Here is a 20,691-nt window from a genome sequence, read left to right on the forward strand (position 1 = left end):
TTCCTTCATGCTTGATATCATTTTAGTCAATCTCTTCTGTATCCTCTCATGGCCGTGACATCTTTCTTATGGCAGGATGCCCAAAACTAACATAATGTTCTAACCAGAGCATAACCATTCATTAGTATGCTTTTTTAAAATTTGATTCATGGGATCTGTCCATCACCAGCTGGGCCAGCATTTATTGCCCATCCCTAATTGCCCATGAGAAGATGGTGGTGAGCTGCCTTCTTGAACCGCTGCAGTCCATGTGGGGTAGGTACACCCACAGTGCTATTAGGAAGAGAGTTCCAGGATTTTGATCCAGCGACAGTGAAGGAATGGCGATATAGTTCCAAGTCAGGATGGTGTGTGGTATGGAGGGGAACTTGCAGGTTCCCACGTATCTGCTGCCCTTGTCCTTCTAGGTGGTAGAGGTTGCAGGTTTGGAAGGTGCTGTCTAAGGAGCCTTGGTGCATTGCTGCAGTGCATCTTGTAGATGGTACACACTGCTGCCACCATGTGTCGGTGGTGGAGGGAGTGAATGTTTGTACAGGGGGTGCCAATCAAGCCGATAGCTTTGTCCTGGATGGTGTCGAGCTCTTTGAGTATTGTTGGAGCTACACCCATCGAGGCAAGTGGAGAGTATTCCATCACACTCCTGACTTGTGCCTTGTCGATGGTGGACAGGCTTTGTGGAGTCAGGAGGTGAGTTACTCGCTGCAGGATTCCAAGCCTCTGACCTGCTCTTGTAGCCATGGTTACTCCAGTTCAGTTTCTGGTCAATGGTAATCCCCAGATTGTTGATTGTGGGGATTCAGCGATGGTTAGATTCTCTCTTGTTGGAGATGGTTATTGCCTGGCACTTGTGTGGTGCGAATGTTACTTGCCACTTATCAGCCCAAGCCTGGATTTTGTCCAGGTCTTGCTGCATTTCTGCACTGACTCCTTCAGTATCTGAGGAGTCGTGAATGGTGCTGAACATTGTGCAATCATCAGCTAACATCTCCACTTCTGACCTTATGATTGAAGGAAGGTCATTGATGAAGCAGCTGAAGATGGTTGTTCCTAGGACACTACCCTGAGGAACTCCTGCAGTGATGTCCTGGAGCTCAGAAGATTGACCTCCAACAACCACAACCATCTTCCTTTGTGCTAGGTATAATTCCAACCAGCAGAGAGTTTTTCCCCTGATTCCCATTGATTCCAGTTTTGCTAGGGCTCCTTGATGCCTTACTCTGTCAAATGCTGCCTTGATGTCAAGGGCAGTCACTGTCACCTCACCTCACCTCTGAGTTCTGCTCCTGTGTCTATGTTAGAAGAAAGGCTGTAATGAGGTCAGGAGCAGAATGTCCCTGGTGGAACCCAAACTGAGCATCACTGAGCAGGCTATTGCTAAGCAAGTGCTGCTTGATAGCACTGTCTATGACACCTTTCATCACTTTACTGATGATTGAGAGTAGACCGATGAGGCAGTAATTGGTTGGGTTCGATTGTCCTGCTTTTTGTGTACAGGACACACCTGGGAAATTTTCCACATTTCCAGGTAGATGCCAGTGTTGTAGCTATACTGGAACAGCTTGGCTAGGGGCATGGCTAGTTCTGGAGCACAGGTCTTTAGTACTATTGCCAGATGTTTTCAGGGCCCATAGCCTTTGCAGTATCCAGTGCCTTCAGTCATTTCTTGATATCACGTGGAGTAAATCGAATTGGCTGAAGTCTGGCATCTGTGCTGCTGGGGACTTCAGGAGGGGGCTGAGATGATTCATCAATTTGGCACTTTTGGCTGAAGAGTTTTTCAAATGCTTCACCCTTATCTTTCGCACTGATGTGCTGGGCTCCCCCGTCAATGAAGATGGGGATATTTGTGGAGCCACCTCCTCCAGTTAATTATTTAATTGTCCACCACCATTCACAACTGGTTGTGGCATGACTGCAGAGCTTAGTTCTGATCTGTTGGTTGTGGGATCGCTTAGCCCAGTCTATCACATGCTGCTTCCGAATTTTGTCATGCAAATAGTGCTGGATTGTAGCTTCACCAGTTTGACACCTCATTTTCAGGTATGCCTGGTGCTGCTCCTGGTTTTCCCTCCTGCACTCTTCATTGAACCAGGGTTGGTCCACTGGGTTGTTGGTCATGGTAGAGTGGGGGATATGGAAGGCCATGAGGCTACAGATTATGGTTGAGTACAATTCTGCTGCTGCTGATGGTCCACAGGACCTCATGGATGCCTAGTTTTTCATGGCTATATCTGTTTGAAATTTATCCCATTTCGCACAGTGGTAGTGCCACAGAACACAATGGAGGGTATCCTCAATATGGAGATGGGACGTCGTGTCCACAAGGACTGTGTGTGCGGTGGTCACTCCTACCAATAGTTCGCAGATGGCATGAAAATTGTTGGTGTCCTAATTAGCGAGGAGGAAAGCCTTAGATTACAGGACGATATAGATGGGCTGGTAAGATGGGCGGAAATGTGGCAATTGGAATTTAATCCTGTGAAGTGTGAGGTGATGCATTTTGGGAGGACTAACAAGGCAAGGGAATATACAATGGATGGTAGGACCCTAGGAAGTACAAAGGGTCACAGGGACCTTGGTGCGCTTGTCCATAGATCACTGAAGACAGCAGCATAGGTAGATAAGGTGGTTAGGAAAGCATATGGGATACTTGCCTTTATTAGTCAAGGCATGGAATTTAAGAGCAGGAAGGTTGTGATGGAGCTGTATAAAACGCTAATTAGGCCACAGCTGGAGTACTGTGTACAGTTCTGGGCACCACACTATAGGAAGGATGTGATTGCACTGGAGATGGTGCAGAGGAGATTCATCAGGATGTTGCCTGGGATGGAACATTTCAGCTATGAAGAGAGAAGGCTGAGGGGAGATATGATTGAGGTATACAAAATTATGAGGGGCATTGATAGGTTAGATAAGAAGAAACTTTTTCCCTTAGCAGAGGGGTCCATAACCAGGGGGCACAGATTTAAGGTAAGGTGCAGGAGGTTTAGAGGGGATTTGAGGAAATTTTTTTTCACCCAGAGGGTGGTTGGAATTTGGAACGCATTGCCAGAAGGGGTGGTAGAGGTAGGAACCCTCCCGACATTTAAGAAGTATATAGATGAGCACTTGAAACGCCATAGCATACAAGGCTACGGGACAAATGCTGGATAATGGGATTAGAATAGTTAGGTGCTTGATGGCCGGCACAGACACGATGGGCTGAAGGGCCTGTTTCTGTGCTGTATAACTCTAATACTGTCATGGACAGATGCATCTGCGGCAGGCAGATTGGTGAGGACGAGGTCAAGTATGTTTTTCCCTCTTGTTGGTTCCTTCACCACATGTCGTACACCCAGTCTAGCAGCTATGTCCTTTAGGACTCGACCAGCCTGAGTGCTACCCAGCCACTCTTGGTGATGGACGGTGAAGTCCCCCACCCAGAGTACATTCTGCGCCCTTGCCACCCTCAGTGCTTCCTCCAACATGGAGGAGTATTGATTCATCAGCTGAGGGGTGGGGGGTGGGGTGGGCGTGGCTGTAAGTGGCAATCGGCAAGAGGTTTCCTTGACCATGTTTGACCTGATGCCATAAAACTTCATGTGGTCCAGAGTCGATATTAAGGACTTCCAGGGCAACTCCCTCCCTACTGTATACCACTGTGCCGCCACCTCTACTAGGTCTGTCCTGCCAGTGGGACAGGACATACCCAGAGATGGTGATGGTTGTGTCGGGGACGTTGTCTGTAGGGTATGATTCAGTGAGTATGACTATGTCAGGCTGTTGCTTGACAGCTCTCCCAACTTTGGCACAACCATGTCCCCAGAGGAATATCCTGGATCTCTTGGTTACTAGTCCAGTGACAATACCACTTTGCCACCACCTCCCCACTTTATCAGTATCATTAGTCCAGGGAGTGCTGCACTGTCAGAGGTCTTTCTGTTGGCACGTTAAACTGAAGTCCAATCTGTCCTCTCAGGTGGACGAAATGATCCATGACATTCTTTGAAGAGCAGGTGAGTTGTCCTCGGTGTCCTAGACAATATTTATCTCTCAACCAACACCACTAACAGATTATTTAGTCATTATTACATTGCTATTTGTGGGACCTTGCTGTGTGCAAATTGGCTCTCATATTTCCTGCATTACAACGGTGATTACACTTCTAAAGATTTTAATGGGCCGTAAAGCACTTTGAGGTGCCCTGAGGTCATGAAAGGCACTATATAAATGCAAGTCTTTGTTGGTATCTGTTTTCATTACACTTCTGTTTTTGTACTCTATGTCCCTATCAAACTTGTCCTCTCCTTTCAAAAATTTGAGTTTCTCAATAGCGAGGCCTCTCTGTTCTTCTCCACCTCTTAAAGTTTTATCTTTTATGTGCATTTCCCCTCCTTATCCATCCTCCTAACACCTGTCATCTCACATTTCTCCACTTTACATTTCATCTGACATCTATCTATTCAATCTACTGACTAGCCTATATGCTCCTGTTTTAGTGCTATCTCCAAATGTTGATGTTGTACCTTCTTTGCCAAAAGGCTAATGGCACCTGTTGAACCAAACCCAGCACAGATTACTGACAATAAAGAATAGGGGAGAGGATTAGGGTGAAACCCCTGACAAAAAAAATGATAGCTATCTAGGAATGGGATTGATGGTAGAAGCATAAGGATAGACATAAATGATCAGGCTACAATTTTACTGAACTAGTACCCTAGAGGCCTGGACGAATAATCTAAAGAATGTGAGTTCAAATCCTGCCACGGCAGTTTAAGAATTTGAATTCAGTTTTAATACGAACACACATACGAACATACGAATTAGGAGCAGAAGTAGGCCATTCGGCCCCTTGAGCCTGCTCTGCCATTCAATAAGATTATGGCTGAGCAGTTTGTGTTTCGAATGCCACATTTCAATCTACCCCCGATAACCCTTGATTCCCTTGCCTAACAAGAATCTATCTACCTCCAACTTAAAAATATTCAATGAGCCTGCCTCCACCACCTTCTTGAGGCAGAGAGTTCCAAAGTCAACTCTGGAAATAGAAAGCTGGTGTCAGTAAAATAACATGGTTCCCCACAGAATGAGCGACTAATTTCAACATAACAACAACTTGCAATTGTATAATGCCTTTTAACATAGAAAACCATTTCAACGCACTTTGCAAAGGCGTAATCAAAAAGATGGGTCCTAGGCCAAAGTAGGAGGTATTAGGGCAGCTGACCAAAGGCTTGATTTGAAGATTCACAAGGATAGCCATGAATTAACACAAATATCACTCACTAAAACAACGCCAGTGTTCTAGTGGACAAGTCTGAATTGTATTCAAGAGTATAAAGCATTCATTTACCATTTGGAAGGCAAGGCACAAATACTGTTTGTGCTAGTAACAAGTGCAGGTGTTGAGTGTTAGTGTTATAATCATGTGGCAGCATCTGGAATTTCCAGTCTCAATGCTATATCATGAAAACATTCTATGCTGAATGAGGATTTTTAATTCATCGGTTGGAAACCTACATTAAACTTTGAATAAGGAAAGCTGGAATCCTACATTTAACTTTTAAAAAGCTGGCAGCCAAGATGGCCACCATAATTTGCATTGAAATACCTCACATTCCAGGACATTGAAGTGGAGACACATGTCTAAAAAGCTCCCATCCAGGACAATGGCTTGAATAGTTGAGTAAATTATCTAGGATCACTCTCGTTAGCAGGACTTTCAAAGCCATCTTGGAGCATTCACTGGTGGAGATGTACCTCCAGGGGTAAACATTGAAACAATACAACCTGAGAGAGATCTGAGATTCTTAGACTTTGGACTTCATTAAAGTAAGAAAGGTACTGAGAGAACATGTGATAGTCTTCCCAGTTTGTGTAAGCCTGGAGGTTTCTTGTTACACGCAGCAGACAAGCTTTGGAAGCTAGCCCGTGCAAGAGTCCCGTGGGGCTGTGTGTGTCTCTCTCTCCATGTAAAATTGCAAGTTTTAAAATCTGTCTGAGACTGCGGAACATCCAAGTCTACCATTTCTACAGACCCCAGGGGAGAAAGCCACCTACATCACTGTGTCCAAATATCACTGTCTCCAAGAAAACACTGAACCAGGTGGACCAGCTGCACGTGAACTTCTGCAAGCCATAGACTATAGAACCATGAATTCAGGCAGAAGACAACTGAATTACCAGCCCCCGCAGACTGTATATTATTTTTACTTGTTCTGGACTCTAATCCAACCCAAACTATTCTTCATCACTCTGTATCGTGTGTGTGTGTGTGTGTGTGTGTGTGTGTGTGTGTGTGTGTGTGTGTGTGTGTGTGTGTGTGTGTGTGTGTGTGTGTGTGTGTGTGTGTGTGTGTGTGTGTGTGTGTGTGTGTGTGTGTGTGTGATTCTCATGAGTGTGAAAGTTGGAGCGTAGTTTATTATTTTACTTAGATTGGGATTTCATTTTAAGTACAATAAATTAACCTCTTTCTTGTTTAAACTCAAGAAAACCTGTCCGATTGGTTCTTTGATGATCATATCACATAAAGTGTTAAACACCCATTGAATTTGTAAGCACATTCACTGTTTAAAAGAAATAAGCCCTTTTGCAGTCAAACAAGGAGAGGGACAAGAGGGGAACCTTTTGTCCCCTCCTCACCTGATTGTTCAGCTAGCAGAGGAACTAGGATAAATATGTGAGAAACCCTAGTCAAAAAAGGGCACCTGCTTCTGAAGTCTGCTCCTTCTGCAGACCTTGTACAATATTTTTTAATTTGAGTCTACCAAACCCATTGAAATCCAACCAGCTACAGGTAAAAGCTACAGGAAAATAGAAGTCTTTGCCTGGAAGTAAAGTGAAACTTTGGGATAATGGCACCCATAACACTGCTGAGTAACTATTTGAAGCCTGTCTCTGTTTCACACAGTGTTGACTTGGTTCCATGCTTCCATCACCAAGCCTGTTCCCTTGAAACTATCTCAATCCCACTTACCTCTCTCACTGTACTAGTCATGAGCACTCTGACATACTGTGATCAATGCACTCTGTGATCAATGTTTCCTCTACGATGAGTGTGTGTGTGGCAGGGCAGCAATCTGTAATGTACCCCACATTGAAATAAGCAGGTTTCTCACAACCTCATCAGTTTGTTAGTTGACATTTCCAGCGGAAAGTAAGGCATACTTTTAAAATGTAAACTGCCCATGGACAAAAATGTATTACTAAGAGGAGTTTGTAGCACCCCCAGTACAAAGCAAATTTAGAGGGAACATTGCCTGTGATACAATAGACCTTCATGGCTTCCTGATCATGGCGCTATGTAAAAGACCCTCTCTTTGATAAAATCGTTAGCCATAACACAAATGCTGCATGGCTCGCGATGAAAATGTTGCACTGACAGCCTACTGCATTTTAAAAAACATTTATTTTTTTCCTGGAATGTACAGTTTTTACTTCTTAAAAATTAAATCCAGATGAAACTCTTTGGGGGATAGAAAAATCTTTTGACACATTTATTCAATCAGTCTGTTGTACTGGTTATACTAGTTAAAATGTTTTTCATTCAGGTTTGCCTTTTTACCTTGGAAGACACAAGACTAATTCTGGATATTCATTTTCATTTTCAAACTCCAAAACTTTATTAATTTTTCCTGTATCTTTTTGACCGACTGTAAACATAACCTCATAACACGGAAGCCTGTGGTCCCTTGCTGCATTGCTGAAATGACTTTCCAACTCGCTGAACCATCATTCTTCCTTTAAAGGTATTCCCAGTTTTACTGCCACAAACCCACTCACTGATGAGTCTGGTTTCAGATTCAGCCACAGGACAAATAAATCACCAGTTGTGCGATGTGTGCTGAAAGGTTCCTCACAACCTTTACTAAGAAATGACTTTCCCACTGCATAATAGACCAGCTTATAGAAAGTGCTGCTGTGGAACAGATCAAGAATGGCTGCTGTGAGGTTTGCATTCATACAGCCAGAGCAGCAATGATAGCGGATTGAAGCTGCCAACACAAGCAAAAGATCTCCAACCCTTTAGGAATACACAGAATATTCAGAATGTAAAGCTTCATCTGAATAACAGGCCAGGAATGCAAACTCAGGAAGTAAACTTTCAGGAAAATGTCATCGATGAACCTTATAAGCATTCTGTGCCATTGTGAAAACAATTCTTCCTAAAGGTCAGTTATAAAATTGTTTGGATTTATTTTAAACAAAATGCTTTGCCAAATATATTATTGGCACAGGTCCTGGGATAGCATGGGGGTGTACCAACAGGCATGAGTCAGGGGATGCTCTGAGGCCAGTGCTGGAATCACTCAAACAGATTATAGTAAATATACTGTGACTATGTCATTCATCACTTATATGTATTCCAATATGATCCCGCCTTACATTATTGCTGCAATATAACAATGTCACAATCTCCTGAAAAAAAATTCTATTTTCAAGCCCACAGATATAAAGATCATCTTGGCAAAAACTGGGCATCAGCCACGATCAGTTATCACTAAGGTGGCAACACCTAACTAGATTCACATATCAAAATTTCTTGTTGGCTGTGCATTAAGCCACTTAATGGGTTGAAATTTATAAAGAGCTTTTTGAAGTGTAGTCACTATCGTCGTGTAGGAAATGATGACAGGGCTTTGGTTTAACATTCCATCTGAAAGATGACACCTCCAACACTGGTTCTCTGATGGCAGCACTCCCTCAACACTGCACTTGTGTCAACCTAGACTATGTGCTCAAGTTGGGGCTTGAACACACAACTTTCTGCCTGAGGCACCTACCAATCTGAGCTACAACTGACACCTAACAATTGGGCAGAAAGGAAATTAGTTACTTCCCTATGTGATCACGTGTAACTGATCATTATTTCACTTGTGGGGGTAGGGGTAAAGGGCAGAAAGTGACAACTACATGGGGGGGGGGGGTATGTGCAGACTATGGGGGTAATTGTAATCTGAAGGAGTGCATGGGTTTGGGTGTGGGAGGGTGTGTTTAAACCTAATCAAAAATGCAAGCACATCAGGAAGGCAGCTCCAACCTACTGATTTCTGCATTTAACTCGGGGGCGTTAGGCTGTTTGTGTACAAACCCCTCGGGAGTGGTGGGTTGCCTATTAACCTATGGTAATCACTCAATTGGAGTGATATTTCAACACAGTTTTCAATTTAATGCTGCTTCTGTGGGTTTCCAGGGCTTTTTGAAACTCGCCCTTAAAAGCATGGTGAGAACACAACAGCACCTGAGGGAGCTGATTGGAACTCATGGAAATACTATAATAAATAGTCAACGCTCACAATGCTTTTTTAACCTACTAGTGAGAAAGAGTTTGTTCACAATACTTTTGCTGAGAGTTTACTTTCTACACTTGGGGTTTCTTTCACATCAGGATGGATGGTGTTCTGGCACCCTTAGATCGGACCACGGATAAAGAGCAATAGGACCAGCAACAGCACCAGCAGCATCCTGCTCTTGAGAGACCTGCAGCTGGATAACAGAGAAGGGAGCAGCAGAGAGGAGCAGTTCATAGGAGGCTCTACCGACAGCACAAGGTGTAGGGGCAGAGGCTGAGTTTCCTCGACATGTCAGAATAAGAGTGCTTCAGGAGGCTCAGGTTGTTGCGTCAGGTGGTGGCAGGTATCTGCAACCTCCTAGAAGAAGTCTTACTCCCTGCTGGACCTGGTGGTCGTGCATTATCAATGCCTGTCAAAGTGAACACGACCCTCAACCTTTTTACTATGGATTTTTCCAGGGCTCTGCCGGAGACAAATCCAGGATCTCCCTAACAGCAGCCAATAAATGCATAAGACCGGTGATTGATAGGTTGTTTGCCAGGGCATTTATTATATGAACTTCACCTGCATTGATGCCAGTCAGAATGAGCAGCCACATGGATCTGCATCTCTGGCTCCCTTTCTACAGATGCTGGGCTTCATTGACTGCACATATGCAGAGTATTTGTGAACCACAAGGCCTTTTGCTCCATCAACGTACGGCTGGTGTGAAACCACTGGATGATATTTCTGCAGGTGTGCACAAGATTCCTGTTGAGATGCCATGATGCTTTCATTCTGTGGCAGTCCAAGCTCCCCAACCTTTTTAGACCTGCAAGCAGACCTAAAGCTAGGAAACAAGGGCAACCCACTTCAAACTTGGTTGATGACACCTGCCACAAACCCGACCAATGAAACCCAACAGCACGGCAATGAAAGCCATATGGCCATCAGAAGTGTGAGCGCACAAGCCGTATGCTTGCTGAAGATATGGTTCCGTTGCTGAGACAGATCTGGAGGTGCCCTTTAGAATGCACCAGCCAGCATTTCCTGAATGGCCATGGTGTGCTGCGCTCTACACAATATCATGCAGCAGGGGGAACAAGGCACAGACTGCAAATTCTTTGCGGACAATTCTGAGGAGCTGGAACAGGAAGGTGAGGAAGATGAAATGGAGAAAAGTGATGAGGGCAATGCAGCACTAGCTGCTCACATTGCTGCCTGGAACTGCCAGCCAGACACTGAGGGAGTGGATTCCTTCTGGTTGTGGCACATCTTAGAATTGACATGCTGCGCCTGCTAAGTGAAGTGTGTGCATTCAATGGCATTCTGCACAATGAGGAAGCCTACAATCCTGGCAAAGCCGTATGCTGGCTCTGCCTGTTTCTCTCTGGCAAGAGAGAATGAAATGTATTCCGTTCTCTTTGCATAGAAAGCCTTAGTGACCTCCTTTATGCAACAGCAAACTGGGAGAGGTTGCAAATATTGCTTGCTCCAGCCCGCAAAGAGCCAGACACATAAAAGTTCATAGTCACCTTCACAGCCACTGGCAATACCGTTCTCTCCTTGCTCTGAGGGTACAGTTCAGATGGCAGATTTTAGTGGGCACCTCCTTAATGAAGTGGAGACTTCTGACACACTGTTCCTCGCTGAGACTGAGATAGGAGCATAGCTCCCTGAAGACCCTGGGCAGATATGGCCTCCTGCTGAGAGCAACTTCTCCCCCCCTCCATCTCTCTTTTCAAGCAGCTTGTCCTCCTCTGTGTTGCATAAGCTCAGTCACCCTGCTATGCAACAGACCAGTGGAGATATAAACTACTGCACCCATGACTGAGAGCAGAATCCTTGAATCAAGGCCTTCAGCACCTGCCACACCATTCCCTGTAGACTTCAGCAACTTTAAATAGCGGTACAAACCACCAAACACTTCTACAAACTAAGCAAGAGGCAGTAAAAATCAATCAGCAACTAACCTGGCAGTAGTTGGTGATCACTTTAAATAGCGTAGGTAAACCCTTTCTGCTGCTGAACAATATTCAGCTGTGCGAGATTAATGGAGGACTTTAGTTGGAGCATTGAACTCCAAAATGCAGCACTGTTGTCAAATGATGTCACGATCTGCCTATCCTGCATACTTCCAGTGTGCGCTCTCTGTGCCCACTTAAATGCCCTTGCTAAAATGGCATCTGGCACAGCCAGTACCGGTAGAGTGCACACGCGCCATGGACACTATTTTGGACCTGAACCAGCACCCTAGTTCCAAAAATACCGGCACTTTTGGGCTGAATTTTACCAGCCCCTGGACGTCGGAGGTTGCGGTGGGGAAGCAATAAAGTGCTTTCGGGAGAGGCCCGCCACCACCCCAGACTCCGCGAAGGCCCTGCCACATTTTACTGGGGGCGGTGAGGCCTCGGTGTGGCACCCTGCCGCCAAATAGTGAGGCCTTCATTTGCCGACTGAAACTTATTCAAAAAAATTTTAATTATCTCACCTGGTGGCCATCCCACGCCGATACTGCAGCCAGTGGCTAGATGTCTCACACCTTCCGAACCCCGTTTGGGGATTCAAGGCGTGACACTGGTGGGGAGGGGGGAGGAGTGATATTATCAGGGTGGGAGGTGGGGAGCGGGAAAAACTTTTTATTGGCTGTGGGAATGGTGGGAAGGGGTTGAAGGGCAAATGTGACGAGGTTGGGGGGGAAGTTGGTGTTGGGAATAAAATCAATTATCAACATATAGGCCAATAAAAAAACCATTGTGGGTGGGGGTGGGGGTGGGGGCTGTTGGGAAAGGGCCTCCAGTTTTTAATTACTTTTTTAAAGCTGATTCACGAAAATGGAGCTTTAAAAATTCACTTTGTTCCTAAGGGCTTGAAGCCCTTTAAAAATGGTGCCGGGGGCGAAGTAGCTGCCCCCTCTGAGTCATCGAGGGCAGCTGTTCTGCACCCTCCATTTAAATGAGCCCCTGCGCAAAATAGTGCGGAGGCTCAGTGGCGGCGCATCCGTGCCTGAAGGCCACCGACTTCAAAGCGCGTCGCTGCGATTTGCCGCGCACTAATAAAATTCAGCCCAATGAATCTGCTAATATTGCCAGCTGCATATTCAAAAACACAATCGGATAGGGAAACTAATGTAATAAGAGGAATAGATCAGCACTAAGAATGGGATGTATACAATTCAACAACAACTTGCATTTATATATTGCCTTCAATGTAGTAAAATGTCCCAAAGCACTTCACAGGCGGGTAATCAGATAAAAATTGACACAAAGCCAAAGAATGAGATGTTGGGACAGGTGACCAAAAGCTTGGCAAAAGAGGTAAAAATAAATTGTTTGTTACAGTCAAGTGAGGAGGGTTTGAAGGGCTTCCCTCTTTTCCCTCTCCTTGTTTGACCATAAGAGGTTTAACTGTTTCTTAAAGTGGATGTACTGGCCAATTCAGTCGGCGTTTGATTACTAAATTGCTATGATCATAACAAGAACTAATGGGACAGGTTTTCTTGCGTTAACAAAGAAAGAGGTTAACTTTATTGTACCTAAACCAAACTAATAAAAATAATAAACAACGTGCCAACTTGCACTCACACGCACACTCTGGAGGTTTACACAGGCACAAGTAGGTAACAGAGTGGGGAAAGATAGATTGGTTGAGTTAGAGTCCATGAAAAAGGTATACAGTCTGTGGGGTTTGGTGATTCAACTGGCTTCCCGCTGAATTCAGTGGTTAGTTTGAAGAGGTAGATGACTGGTTCGGTGAGTTTTTTGGAGATAGTGATGTGGATGATTTCCTCCAGTGGGGTTTCTGATTGTAGCCGGAGTATGCAAAAGTGGTCAGTCAGCAAGCAGGATTTGAAAGCTTTTGAGCTGGAATGGAGAAAGAGAAAGAGAGAGGGACCTCCACTTAGGGTCTGCTCATGTCAGAGTCCAGTTGCTTCTCCTCTGCTGCAGAGAAAACAGCAGTTTAAAACCACAGATGATGAGGGGCTTGTCACATGACAGCCACTCAGTCATTCAAACGTAGCAGTTAGCAATATTTCTTTGCTAGCCGAAAGAACAGATAGTTCTTTTAAATTTCCTGGGTGTTGGCTCTTGCTGGGAAATTAGCAGATATTTTGTCTCCCTCCTCACAGTCCTTTACAATGTAGGATACGGTGTAACAAACTAGGTGATCAACTTAAGCTGCCATCAAAATTCTCTTTTTTAAAATGCCTTTTTAAAAAAAATATAAAATCAGATCTCCAGTCAGTGGATTAAAGAAAATTATCATTCAACAAAGCAATCATCTAGTCCCAGGACATCACTGCAGGAGTTCCTCAGGGTAGTGTCTGAGGCCCAACCATCTTCAGCTGCTTCCCTCCTTCATAAGGTCAGAAGTGGGGATGTTCACTGATGGTTGCACAATGTTCAGCACAATTCGCGACTCCTCAGATACTGAAGCAGCCCATATCCTTATGCAACAAGACCTGGACAACACCGAGGCTTGGGCTGATAAGTGACAAGAAACATTCGCGCCACACAAGTGCCGGGCAATGACCATTTCAAACAAGAGAAAACCTAACCAATTCCCCGTGACATTCAATGGCAATATCCTTGCTGAATCCCCCACTATCAACATTGCGGGGGTCACCATTGACCAGAAACTGAACTGGATCAGCCACATAAATGCTGTGACACCAAGAACAGGTCAGAGGCTGGGAATTCTGCAGTGAGTAACTCACCTCCTGACTCCCCAAAGCCTGTCCACCAGCTAAAAGGCACAAGTCAGGAGTGTGATGGAATACTCTCCACTTGCCTGGATGGGTGCAGCTCCAACAATACTCAAGAAGCTCGACACCATCCAGGACAAAGCAGCCTGGTTGATTGGCACCCCATCCATCACCTTCAACCTTCATTCCCTCCATCACTGATGCACAGTGGCAGCAGTGTGTGCCATCTACAAGATGCACTGTAGCAACACACCAAGGCTCCTTCGACAGAGCCTGTGACCTCTACCACCTGGAAGGACAAGGGCAGCAGATGCATGGGAACATCACCACCTGCAAGTTCCCCTCCAAGTCACACACCATCCTGACTTGGAACTATATCGCTGTTCCTTCACTGTCGCTGGGTCAAAATCCTGGAATTCCCTTCCTAACAGCACTGTGGGTGTACCTACACCACATGGACTGCAGCGGTTCAAGAACGCAGCTCACCACCACCTTCTCAAGGGCAATTAGGGATGGGCAAGAAATGCTGGCCTAGCCAGCGATGCCCTCATTCCACGAACAAATAAAAGAAACATTGGCATTACATGGGTCTTAAAGGAGGAGAGAGGGGAGGGAATCCCAAAGCTCCAAGACTAGACAGCTGAAGACACAGTCACCAACGGTGGTGTAATGGAAATGGGACCAGAGTTAGAGGAATGCAGACTTCTCAGAGGGTTGTATGGCTGTGCAGGAGGTTACACAGATAAAGCAGGACAGGGCGAGGCAATGGAGAATTTGAACATGAGAATGAGAATTTTAAACTGGTAGGATTTAGGATCTGGGAGCCAATGGAAGTCATGGAGCAGAGGGGTGATGGATGAATGAGGTCTTGGTGTGTGTTAGGATAAAGGCCACAGAGTTTGGAGTGAGCTCAGGTTTATGGAGGGTGGAAGATGGAAGGCCACCAAGGAGAGCACTGGAATAATCGAGTCTGGGAGTAACAAAAGGCTTGAGGGGTTGTATGACCTATTCTGCTCCTATTTCTTATGTTGTGATATTAAAAGCTTGGATGAGGGTTTCAGCAGCAAATAGGCTGAGGTGGACAGAGACTGAGGATATTATTTATAGTTTAACTTGCAGCTCGATAAATGAGGATCACACAACTGTATCAGAACAGATTGCTCTTAAAGGCTTTGACAATACCACCCAAATATCTGAAACACAATGAGGTTTGCTACAAATGGTAAATGTTTGAGAATACTGGTGGCAGGTATCATGGCTCACAATGGCAGCTCCACAAAGTTCCAGAGCAAAGCTTCTGCCCACAATCAGAGCTGTCATCACAGTACAAATATGTCACCTCATAAAGGCATGCAAGTGCACCCTGTGACAGTCAGTCAATTTTGATCACTGATAGGACTGTTGCTGCTGAGTGAAAGGTGACAGCAGTGGAATTTGTACAAGATAATATATTGGAGACAGTCTACTATTGGAATCTTTCAATCTGTAAAATTCGTAAGTTATATGTGTACGTGAATTGTGACAGCCTTTTGTGAATGCAAGAGTCGCTGCATATCTCTTACTATAACATAAACAGAAAATGCTGGAAACAATCGACAGGTCAGGCAGAAGCTGTGGAAAGAGGTGCGTAGGGTTAATGTTTTGGTCAAAGACCTTCCATCAGTACTTACTGGTGACAAAGCAAGATTTGACTTGGGATCTCTGAGACTTGAAGTTTGGGAAGGGGAAGTATTTCATTTTCAAAACTCCTTATGATAATTTTCATACTTTTGCTGAGGGAAAGATTTCCCCATATGGGTTATAGCTTTTAGTTTTGAATCCAGGAGTAATAATAACCCATTTTTTGGTTTATTAATACTATCATCCCATGTGAAATCCTATGTTGGAAAAGGAGCCAATTCTTTGGAAACTTCTATGTTTGATTTGGCACATAAATGACAAGAAAGAGACTGACACATACATCTTAAAACATCTTTGTGTGCCTTACTTTTGTTAAACTGAACTTTTACCTGCTCAGGGCCAATCTAGTAAACAATGTCAAAGAGGTACCACAGAGACAGCTGTTAGAAGAAGACCATGCTACACCAACAGCCCCATCTTGTTCAGTTTGTCAACTCAAAGACCCATTTAAGACAGGGCTCCTCAAGACGAGGGGTTCCCTCTCCCCGGGTATGTGGATGTGAGCATGGTTGCTTCCTTCATTTGTACGTCTATGGTAAGCTTCATAGGATCCAAAGAGCAAAGTCAGACATTCAAGCAGTATGATAGCATGTATAAACAGTAATATTAACATGTTACCACTGTCCTTTAGGCCCTCCTCTCAGTTAAAGGGCCCAAAATCTAGTCACTGGTACCTCCCAGCTACAACTAGAACAACAACATATGGAAATTCCCCTACACACATTTTAGCAGCACTAAGTCCCTATTTCTGAGCTGAAATCGACAGCAGGGTACGTTGGCAAAAGTAAAGCATTATTGGTGAGGCAGTGTCACCAGGGATGTTTTCAGAGGCTGAGAAGTGCTCAGCAGAGACTCAGCTGCTCCAAATCCTTTCTAGACAAGGCAAAGGAATTAATCTTTCAGTGAATCACTGAGTAAAGATGTTAGATCACGATTGTGATGCACTTGCATCATTTGATTCATTATGTGGCACGACTGCCCTTGAAGAAGTCTGTGTCTTAGATCTTCAGCGGTAAAAATAATATGAGTAAGTGTAACAAGTGAAACTTGGCACTTCAACTGGTGTCACTGTTAATTTTGTAATGCATTCTGAGTGGTTAGGGGCTGGTTGAATTAGTTTGATTTATGCACATCTGTCTTTTGACTCAGGAGGTCTCATTTCCTCCTGCTTTGTCAGGAATCGAGCCAAGGCAAGAGGCAGACTTGTTCCTGGAATTTCTCTGGGCCATGCGGAAAACTAGGGTCAGCTGTCTCCTCTAATGTAGCACAACTGAGATCCACAGTGTCTGTTGAGTACTTGTGGACACCCAAAGAGGAAAGCCCCTCATATAGCCTTTCTTAGTTTTAAATAGAATATCTGGAAATGTTTTACATATATTTTCCTGTGTTTCCTGAATCGGATAATGGAGGAAATGTGAATTTAATGTATAATATCTACAAATATCTGAGAAACCAACTGTACAGAAATTCTTTCCACGAGAATCTTCCACAGTACCACCTGAAGCATTAGAGTTAATGAAGATGAATTGTCTTCTCCCTGTTGAACCCTCACGCCAATAAAAATAAATGGTACCCGATCTCTCCAATATCATAACACCACAGGATGTGGCTCAGTGGTAGCACTCCGCATTCAGTAGAAGCTTGTGGATTCAAGTCCCATTCCAGAGGCTTGAACACATAATCTATAATGACACTCAGCAATATCGAGGCTGTGCTGCACTGTTGGATGTGCCGTCTTTCAAGTGACTGCAATATAGATATAGATAGGCTAGCAGAATTGGCAGACAAGTGGTAGATGGAATTTAATACAGAGAAGTGATGGGTGATGCATTTTGGCAGAAAGGACAGAAAGGGCAGGACAGACCTAATGGCACAGTTCTAAATGGTTGGATTTTATACTCCGTTAGATAGGAAGATAGGAACAGGAGTAGGCCATTCAGCCCCTCGAGCCTGTTCCGCCATTCAATGAGATCATGGCTGATCCGCAGCCTAACCCCATATACCTGCCTTTGGCCCATATTCCTTAATATCTTTGCTTAACAAAAATCTATCTATCTCAGATTTTAAATTAACAACTGTTCGAGCTTCAACTGCTGTTTGTGGGAAGGAGTTCCAAACCTCTACCACCCTTTGCGTGAAGAAGTGCTTCCTAACAAGTCTCCTGAACGGTCTGGTCCTAATTTTTAGACTATGCCCCCTAGTTTTAGAATCTCCAACCAGTGGAAATAGTTTATCTTTATCTAGTTTGTCTTTTCCTGTTAATATCTTGAAGACTTCACTCAGATCACCACTTAACCTTCTAAATTCTAGCGAAAACAGGCCTAATTTGTGTAATCTCTCCTCATAACTTAACCCCCGTAGTCCAGGTATCATTCTTGTAAACCTACGTTGCATTCCCTCCAAGGCCAATATATCCTTCCTAAGGTGAGGTGCCCAGAACTGCTCACAGTACTCCAAGTGGGGTCTAACCAGGGTTTTGTACAGCTGCAGCATAACCTCTGACACTTTATACTCCAATCCTCTAGATATAAAGGCTAGCATTCCATTAGCCTTTTTGATTATTTTCTGCACTTGCTCGTGGCATTTTAAAGATCTATGCACCTGAACCCCCAAGTCTCTTTGGACATCCACTGTACTTAACCTCTTCCTATTTAGAAAGTACCCTGCTCTTTCCTTTTCTGATCCAAAATGGATAATCTCACACTTGCCTGCATTGAAATCCATCGGCCACAGTTTTGCCCACTCACCTAGTCTGTCAATATCTCCTTGCAATTTTATGCTATCATCTAGACTGTCTACAATGCCGCCTAACTTTGCATCATCAGCAAATTTGGATATATGACTTACTATGCCATCATCCAAGTCATTAATGAATAATGTGAATAACTGAGGCCCCAACACAGATCCCTGTGGGACACCACTAGTCACATCCTGCCAATCAGAGTACTTAACCATTATCCCCACTCTCTGTCACCTACCACTCAACCAACTTCCTAACCATGTCAATAATTTGCCCTCAACTCCATGGGCTTCTACCTTAGTTAACAGTCTGTTATGTGGGACTTTATCAAATGCCTTCTGGAAGTCCATATAAATAACATCCATAGACACTCCCCTTTCCACTACCTTAGTCACCTCTTCAAAAAATTCAATGAAATTTGTCACGCATGACCTTCCCGTCATGAAAGCGGGTTTTTTGGCCGGGGGGTGGCTGGAGAATTGGCATGGAGTTGGCTGCCACGGTGCCCAACACTGTAATGCAGTTTCCGATTTTCACATCTGCAGATTTTCTCGGAGGTGGCAAAGTTCCGGGACAGCACTTTTGCTACGATGGGATGGTAATCTAAATCTGTTACAAACTGTTTTCCATGAATTTATATCTAGTTCACCACGATCCTACCAGGCGTTTGCAATTTTATGCATGACGTGCGGCACTCATGTCCCTTCACTTTCCAGTCTTTGGAAAGCTGGCGCCACCGAGGCAAGGTGCCTGCAAGGTTTAGGTAAGTTATCCATTGTTATCTTGTGGAATTTTTTTCACATTGGGCATTGCTGCTGAGCTCAATCTGCAGATGCGAGGGAAAGAGGGAATTCTGAAAGTGGATACCATTGGGGAGGAAGGAGGAAACCCTGCAAGTGGATACTGTTGGAGGGAGGGAAGGAGGGAACTCTACAATCCAACATCAGGAGATGTTGTTAACTGCGTCGCCAAAGCCGCCCTGCCACGATTGTGGGGGGGTGGGGGTGGGGTGGTGGGGTGGTGGGCAACAGCCGCCATCATTATACTAACCTCACAGGTGGGGCCACCGCCAGTTTGTGCAGCCACTGCCGGGAGTGGCGGCGGGATAATAAAATCCAGCCCAACGAGTGTGCAGGGACAGAAGAGCCTGGGGGTTCATATACACAGATCTTTGAAGGTGGCAGGACATATTGAGAGAGTAGTTAGCAAAGCATATGGGATCTTGAGCTTCATAAATAGAGGTATTGAGTACAAAAGCAGAGAGGGTATGCTGAACCTTTATAAAGCTCTGGGTAGGAAGTAGTGTAGTGGTAATGTCATTGAACTAGTAATCCAGAGGCCCAGGCTAATGCCCTGGTGGCTTGGGTTCAAATCCCACCATGGCAGGTGGTAGAATTTAAATTCAATTAATTAATTTTTAAAAATCTGGAATTGAAAGCTAGTCTCAGTCCCGGTGCCACATAATCATTGATTATTGTAAAAACACATTTGGTCCACTAATGTCATTGAGGGAAGGAAATCTGCTGTCCTTTACTGGTCTGGCCGACATGTGACTCCAGACCCACAGCAATGTGGTTGACTCTTAACTGCCCTCTGAAAGTGAAAATAGGGATTGGCAACAAATGCTGGCCTTAACAGCGATGCCCATATCCCATAAAAGAATTTTTAAAAACAAAGAAGAAGGATGTGAATGCGCTTGAGTGGGTGCAGAGGAGATTTACCAGAATGGTTCCAGGGATAAAGGAATTTAGCTACAAGATTAGGTTGGAGAAGCTGGGGTTGTTCTCCTTGGAACAAAGGAGGTTGAGGGGAGATCTGATAGAGGTGCGTGAGATTATGGCAGCTTTAGACAAGGTAGACAGAGAAAAGCAGGTCCCATTAGGTGATGGTACAAGGACTAGGGTACACAGATTTAAGGTTTTGGGCAAGATATACAGTGGGGATGTGAGGGAGAACTTTTTTATGCAGTGAGTGGTAATGACCTGGAATTCGCTGCCTACAAGGGTGGTGGAAGCAGAGATGATGAACTATTTCAGAATGAAATTGGACAGGCATTTGAGCAAAATAAACTTGCAGAGATATGGGATAGAGCAAGGGAATGGGACTGACTGGATTGTTGCACAGAGATCTGGCATGGACTTGATGGGCTGAATGGCCTCCTTCTGTGCTGTAATGAATCTACGGAGGAATTTTATGCTCTTCCCATGGCGGTTTTGGAGGCGGGGAGAGCATAAAATTGGGTGGGATGGTGGTGGGGGGATGCTTCCATCCAGCCTCTGCCAAAATTTAGTCCGTGGCGGTGCTGCAACTGCTGG

Source organism: Heterodontus francisci, chromosome 18, assembly GCF_036365525.1.
Source record: "Heterodontus francisci isolate sHetFra1 chromosome 18, sHetFra1.hap1, whole genome shotgun sequence".
Classification (NCBI taxonomy): domain Eukaryota; kingdom Metazoa; phylum Chordata; class Chondrichthyes; order Heterodontiformes; family Heterodontidae; genus Heterodontus; species Heterodontus francisci.